Source organism: Elephas maximus, chromosome 13 (assembly GCF_024166365.1).
Source record: "Elephas maximus indicus isolate mEleMax1 chromosome 13, mEleMax1 primary haplotype, whole genome shotgun sequence".
Lineage (NCBI taxonomy): Eukaryota > Metazoa > Chordata > Mammalia > Proboscidea > Elephantidae > Elephas > Elephas maximus.
In genome coordinates this window covers 43,952,422-43,960,125 of record NC_064831.1, presented here as the reverse complement: position 1 = coordinate 43,960,125, position 7,704 = coordinate 43,952,422, and the positions used below count along the sequence as shown (strand labels likewise).

The 7,704-nt window shown below is 39.9% G+C and overlaps 1 pseudogene; it reads left to right on the top strand.

Annotated features, from left to right (window-relative positions):
- The first annotated feature begins 1,012 nt into the window (after nt 1-1,012).
- On the top strand, nt 1,013-1,905 carry LOC126057334 (sorting nexin-10-like; annotated as a pseudogene).
- Nucleotides 1,906-7,704: the final 5,799 nt, after the last annotated feature.

Below are 7,704 nucleotides of genomic sequence, written 5' to 3'. Positions count from 1 at the left end.
AAAGAGAAAGTCCGGAAGCTAGTCTGCGTCTGGGTGAGGCAAACCAATTGTTACAAGAATAAGCATGGAAAGTAGGTAACTTTGCTGGAAGGAAATTACTGAAGGAGTTAGAAATCCTCATGCTGGGGAAAAGCTGTTTGATATGTTGATGAACCTTATCCCACGTGTCATAGTTTTATAAATCTGAAAGTGTGTAATTATGCAAAAGAAGTGGTTAAAAAAATAATTGTAGGGGGACCTCATACCACCAAGAAAGCAGCACCGGGAGCAGAGCATGTTCTTTGGACACAGGGTTCTTGCACCTGAGAAGCTCCTTGGCCAGGGAAAGCCTTCCACTAGAGCTAACAGAGAGACAAAGCCTTTCGCTGGAGCCAACACCCTGAATTTGGACTTGTAACCTACTAGACTGTGAGGAAATAAATTTCTCTTTGTTAAAGCCATCCACCTGTGGTATTTCTGTTATGGCAGCACTAGATGACTAAGACAGAATTTGGTACCAAGAGAGTGGGGCGCTGCTCTAAGAGATACCTAAAATGTGGAAGCGGTTTCGAAACTATGAATGAACAGAGTTGTGACAGAGGCAGGGGGCCAGCACAGCAGTGAACCTGCAGGCGCAGAGAAGTGGAAATGGCAGCAGAACCAGGAGGCCAGCGTGAGACGGAGCTGGAGCCGACCCACAGAGCGAGGGAGCTGAGTGCCTGTGCGCAGGAGGCTTCCTGGTGGAGTAGGGTGCCTCCGGGCACTCATCAGTGGAGCTAGGATTGCTGGCCCATGGAGTAAGTGAGCTGAGTGCCTGTGCACTGGAGGCTTCCTGACGGAGTGGAGTGCCTCCAGACACCTATGTCGGTGGAGCTACAGAGCTTTGGAACACTTGCCCCAGCAGGGCAGATGTAGGCGTGAGGCCCAAGGAGCCGAGAGGCTAAGAAACCAGGAAGCAGAAGCTGAAGAGACAAAGAACACAAGAAACTGAGCTGCCTCAGTCTTAAAAGATTGATTGGGTCCTGTGCAGAAGATGTTTCCAGAATAACAGAAAGAGGATTTGTAAGTGTCTGGGTTCGAGACCCTAGGATTCAGAAGGAGGACTTTTGGCATTCTTATATTGACTATGGAAACCCTGGTGGTATCGTGGTTAAGTGCTATGGCTGCTAACCAAGAGGTCGGCAGTTCAAATCCACCAGGCGCTCCTTGGAAACTCTATGGGGCAGTTCTACTCTGTCATATAGGGTCGCTATGAGTCGGAATCGACTCGACGGCAGTGGGTGGGATATTGACTATAAGAAATGTATTCATACCAATAGCATGTGTTTTACAGTGAAGACATCCTGTGTATGAAGAAGATACAGAGAATTTGTGTGGCTGAGGCAGGGACTCCAAAGCAACGACTTGCTGGTCCAACTAACTGCCAGAGCTTCCATCGAAAAACCGATTTTTCAACCTGAACGATCGCCAACAGGTAGATCAGCGTGGTCAGAGTTTGGAAGATTTCCTCAGAAAGGTCCTACAGGATACACTTTTGCTTTCAGATAGCAGCCTTCGCCTCTCCTTGCAAAGCCATCTGAATTCGGAGGACATCCAGGGGTGCGTTTCTGGGCAGACTAAATACTCTGTGGAAGAAGCAATTCACAAGTTTGCCTACTTGAACAGACGTGTCCCTGAAGGAGAGGAAGAAAGAAAAAGAGAAAACGATATAGATTATGATTCAGTAGCTCACTCCCTGGGCTTGGACACAGTAGTGACGGCAGCAGTTCACAGGGATGTGAAACCAGCACTGCTCCCCAGGAGTCCCGAAGAGAAGTTCCGACGTTACTGTCTCAGTCACAGCAGATTATGTCCAGTCACAGAGAAGAAAGCTTGCTCATAATACATTCTTACCTAAAGCTCACCGTCATGATACGAGGTATTTAAATTCTTAAAGATGTTGGCTTGTTTTTTAGTGGTATTTTTATGTTGCCTTATTTTGGTTAAGCTGCTGTAAAAAGCCAAAAGCCTGTGAATGCAATACCAATCCTTTATGGGCAAAAATTATTGGTAAGCAAGATCGGGCCCTCAAGTGAATGATTTATATGTTTGGAAAAAATCTAGTTGGCTTTATTGAATTTTAAAAGATATGTTTTAAAAAAAAAAAGAATCACATTTAAAATCAAGATAGAGGTTTTCTTCTTCTATCAATGGGGCAGTGTCATCATAAACACATTTGGTAAGCGATATGTTAACCACAAGGGAAAGAGTATCGGCGTAGGGCACACAGCCTCTCTCAGACATGTGTTTGGTATTTTGTGGATACCTCTCCTGCACTGGGAAAACACTTTGCTTTTGGGTGTTTTGTTGAAATACAGTAAGAGTATTTAAACTTCCCAGCATTCTCTTTCGCATTTAGATGAAAAATATATCTTAAGAATAAAAAAAAACCCAGTGCCGTCAAGTTGATTCCAATTCACAGCAACCCTATAGGACAGAGTAGAACTGCCCCATAGAGTTTCCAAGGAGCGCCTGGTGGATTCGAACTGCCGACCTTTTGGTTAGCAGCCATAGCACTTAACCACTAGGCCACGAGAGTTTCCATCTTATGAATAGGGCCATGTTAAAATAGTGTTTACATCTTACAGAAGAAAAGAAATAGGACTAGTAATTTTACTTATACTTGCAATATATATACATTCAGAAATACATTTTCACTGTCCAAAATCAGCTTAAGCAAATGGTTTCTGGAAATGAATCATTTGTTTTCATTACCATTATGTAATTAGAATTACAGGTTAATGAATGATTTCTTCTCTGGCTAAATATGCAATTTCTGTAGTGGTTAATTGTTACTTATCTTTAAGTCAGAAGAAAGATCTTATAAAAATTAATGAATTTAATTTTACCAGTAAATATTCCTATAATTTAGAAAAGGATATTAACTTACTAATTTGGAAATTAATAATTCACTTGTAAACATCCTTTCTTTTTATGATCTACCTGAGGATTGGTATAATTTGAATAAAATGTCTTTTTTGTGTGTGTGACCCAGAGAAAAGATGTCTTAGATAAACCACTTTAAACTTCAAATTTCAGATGAGGCAGCATTTTCTTGAGATAATTATCCAAGTTTCTTCCTTGTTGAAAGGTTCGAAACATCTCTGTGAAACTAACAGGAAGGTATTTTTCTCACAGAACTGAGATAACTTGTTGCTTTAATTAAATGTTATCTGGCCTAATTGGAGGGGCGCAGAGGCTGCTACAAAAAGCATTTTATTTTAGTTTTTTAGGAGTTTAACTATTATTTAAAAGTCTTTGTAATGCTTGTAAGAACCAGCAGACAAAAATTAAATTCAGAGTAAAAATGATTTCTGTAATTTCCCCTTCTTGTTGTCTTTGTTTGGTCTAAAACATTATTAAACTTTTGTAAATATTTTGATTTGATGTATCTTGGATCCTATTACCTGAGGCTGATTATTTGAATACGGGGGGCTGGGGGGTGGGCCGGGGGAAGATTTAGCAATTTGTTATTATCTTGCTAACATGTAAAGTTTGCCACCCATGCTTACAAGAATGACGCCAACCCCCTTAACAATATGTATTTGATTTCACAATATTTCTGTTTTATAGCAGTTTTGAAAAAGCACCTACTGTGCCACCAATTGTCATTTATTGATGCTGTAACATAGCTATCAGAATTGGTACTACAGAATGCCTAATACTTGGGCACGTAAACATCACGAAATCATTGTTTTCACATTAAACATGAAAAAAAAATTGTAAAACTTTACAGATGATCTAAAAGTGTTATCAACTCATAGAAAAACATAAAATGACAAAATTATCAGTAAATACTCTTTCTTAGGTAATTTTTAATGGCTATAATTTGAGAAATAAACAGAATAATTCACTTAGGCAAAATAAAACACTCCAATATTGCGATCCAGTAACTGTATATTTTTAGCAGGAAAGGGTCCAAGAATCGCAATAAACAAGTTAATGTTTGATTGCAGAAGAGGAAGCCTACTATAGCAGTCATGATAGGGCTAGAGTGAGTAGGGACAAAATTTGAAGTGAATTCCCCCATGTACTCAGCAATATTCTCATCTCCCTTTGAGTGATCTATTCAAGTTTGAATGTACTATATTTAAGTTATTAAATATAACTCTCTAATTGTTTATTCTTCTATCCATTTTCACCTTTTAAAGCTAGCCTTTGTTTTGCAACAATACATGCAATTCATTTTTTTGACACTTAAAAATTATCAAATTATAGTTGGTGCCTTTGCAAAAACATTTTAGCCTTTCGTAGTCATGAGTCATTTAACACATTTTTTAAAAAATCTTTGAGACCTCAAAAGTCCTTTCACCTCTAAAAATTCTTGCAATTCATGCTGTAGTCTAGAAATCCCCCAGAAGAAAAATAAAAGAAATGGTTGGATTTATTCAGAAAAGCATTTCAAAAATAAGAATCCCAACATTAATATTTATTTTTCACTAAACTAAACATGAATCTAGATTTAGGGCTGGTTCACTGCTCACATAATTACGCTAATGTTACAGAACTACAGAATCATGAGTCTGCAAATGAAAAGAAATAGAGATACTGAATCAAATTTAGAGTTAATGAGCCTTTTCAGGCCTCATCATGTTAAACAATATATTCCATTATTATAAATATTTGTAACAGTTGTTAGTCAGATGAAATACAACATATTGATTAATGCACTTTGGACCAAGTAGTCAGTATTTTCTCAGTTATGTTGAGGAACTTTGTCATATAGATGACATTTACTCCTTGTCTTGGGGCACCTGTAGATGGTTTTTTATTGTGACATGAATCACCATATAATGCTTCAATGGCTGAAGGTTGCCTCTAGATCATCGGAGCTGTCAAAGTCCATTTTTGCACAACAGATTGAAAAAATAATAAAAAGCAACTCTCTTAATTTGCACTTGTTATTGCTGTTATTGTGATACAGCTCTTCTACATAGGAAAGCTAATCTGCAAAGATTTTTTTTTTCTGTCTCTGCTAAGGAGAGCCTATCAAGAAATAATTCAAAATGACTCTGATTTTTTTCCTGAGATAACATTTTTACTTTTATTCCCAAAATTGTGCACCCATTATAGTGGAAATCTTGGGTAGGCTTTCATGCAAGGGTACTCAAACAATCAGTAGAAAAATCTTATTGTAGAAATAGCCACCAGAAGCCAATGGCAAATGAACTCATGTGTCAAGTGACTTCAGAGTGTTCCAGGGGATAATCGAACATCTGCTCTTGCGAGAACCTATGCGTGGGTGTGTCAAAGGGACAGCAGTGTAGCCACTGTGACTATCTACAGCCAGTTGGGTACATTTATGCCCAAGATATGAGTCATCACACTTTTTAGTCCGTACCCAAAAACAACAACAAGAAAAACAAGCCCGTTGCTGTCGAGTCAGTTCTGACCCATAGCGACCCTATAGGACAGAGTAGAACTACTCCACAGGGTTTCCAAGGAGCAGCTGGTGGATTCGAACTGCCAAACTTCTGTTTAGCAGATGAACGCTTAACCACTGCATCACCAGGGCTCCATGAGTCCATAAACACTTATTAATGTCTATTATGTTCTAAGCACTGTGTTAGCAGCTGAAAATGCAAAGAAGAATAAGATACAGACTTTCTTCAAGGAAGCTACCGTCTACTAAAGGAGACAAACACGTAAAAGTGTTACTTCAGTTCAGTCTGGTAAACGTTAGATTAAGTACATATATGGTTGTTTATGCTACAGCTGCTAACCAAAGGGACGGCAGTTCGAATCCTCCAGGTGCTCCTCGGAAAATCTGTGGGGCAGTTCTACTCTGTCCTATAGGGTCGCTATGAGTTGGAATTGACTCGACGGCACTGGGTGGGTCTGGAGGTTATGGTTGTTTAGGAAGCAAGAAGAAAGAGCTCCAAACACAAGAATGTAAAGACTGGCTTGGGGGAGAAAAGATTGCAAGAGGAAGACTCTCCTCTGTTTCAACCAGGCAAGGTCATAAGAAAGGGCCTTCATTCCCAGCAAGTAGCAGAGCCAGGACCCAACCATAGAACTTCTAATGCTTTCTAGTGCTCTTTCCATCAACAATGATGCCTCTTTGGAGAGATTATCCTTTTTACAGTGGTCTACATTAGGATTGAAGGAGCCTTGGTGGCACAATGGTTAAGCGCTCAGCTGCTAACCAAAAGGTCAGTGGTTCAAACCCACCAGCCACTCCATGGAGAAAAGACCTGGCAATCTGCTCCTGTAAATATTACAGCTTAGAAAACCTATTGGGCAGTTCTATTCTGACCTATAGAGTTGCTATGTGTCAGAATCGACTCAATGGCACACAACAACAATAACATAAGGATTGAACCTGATAGTTGAGTCTCATCTGTGAATTCAGTAAAATATGTTTGATGAAAGGGAGAGAGGGAGAAAAGTGGTGATTCTGCACACTCAGTAACTGCTTGCCAGTGAGGGAGAAATGGAAGAATTGAATGTGCTCTTCCTTACTTGGTCTCAGTTCCATGTGCCTCTCAGGGCTGTTTTAAGACCTTCTCTGAGCACAAGGGGCAGTTCAACCCTGTTCTATAGGTTTGCTATGAGTCGGAATAGACTCGGTGGCACTGGGTTCTAGGATTCTGAGCACAAGGATGAAAGCTGACTTTTGAAGCTCTACCCCACCTTGAATCAGATTTATTAAAATGCCTTCATATCACAGATTAAATACAAAAAAAGCTATGAGGGCAGTGGTGGTTCTTGCCTTCTATGTAGGAGACCTAGGTTTGATTCCCAGCTAGTACACCTAATGTACAACTACCTGTCAGTGAGGGCTTGGGTGTTGCTATGATGCTGACCGGGTTTTCATGGAGTTTCCAGGTTAAGAGGGCCTAGGAAGAAAGGCCTGGTGATCCACTTTTGAAAATCAGTCAGTTTTGTTCCTTTGCGCATGGGTTGCCATGATTTGAGAGCCAACCCAATGGCAGCTAACAACAACAAGAATGGTGTAAAAGAATTGAATTGCAGTTAACTGGTTATCATAGTTTTATTTTGTAGGTATAATTAAATGTTATCAAGATTTTTTCCCATGTTATGGATTGAATTGTGTCTCCTCAAAATGCATGACAACTTGGCTAGGCCATGATTCCCAGTATTGTGTGGTTTCCTCTATTTTGTTATCTGATACAATTATCCTATGTGTTGTAAATCATAACCTCTATGATGTTAATGAGGCAGGCTTAGAAACAGTTATGTTAATGAGGCAGGATGCAATCTATAGGATTAAGTTGTATCTTGAGTCAATCTCTTTTGGGATACAAAAGAGAGAATCTAGCAGAGAGGAGAGGGACCTCATGCCACCAAGAAAGAAGCACCAGGAGTGCAGCATGTTCTTTGGACTGACAAACTCCTACAGCAGGGGAAGATTGATGACAAGGATCTTCCCCCAGAACCAACAGAAACAGAAAGCCTTACCCTAGAGCTGGCACCCTGAATTCAGACTTCTAGCCTCCTAAACTGTAAGATAATAAACTTCTGCTTGTTAAAGCCATCCATGTGTGGTATTTCTGTCATGGCAGCACTAGATAACTAAGACACCCCGTATTTGCCCCTTGTAAAACTTGTTACCTCTGGGTAGGCTACATGCCATGTCCAGGTGCCTCTTTCTGCACGAGTATCTAGCCCAGCTTGGACTGAGTTAAAATACTTAGTTATATTTTTCTTATACGCTTTTTAATA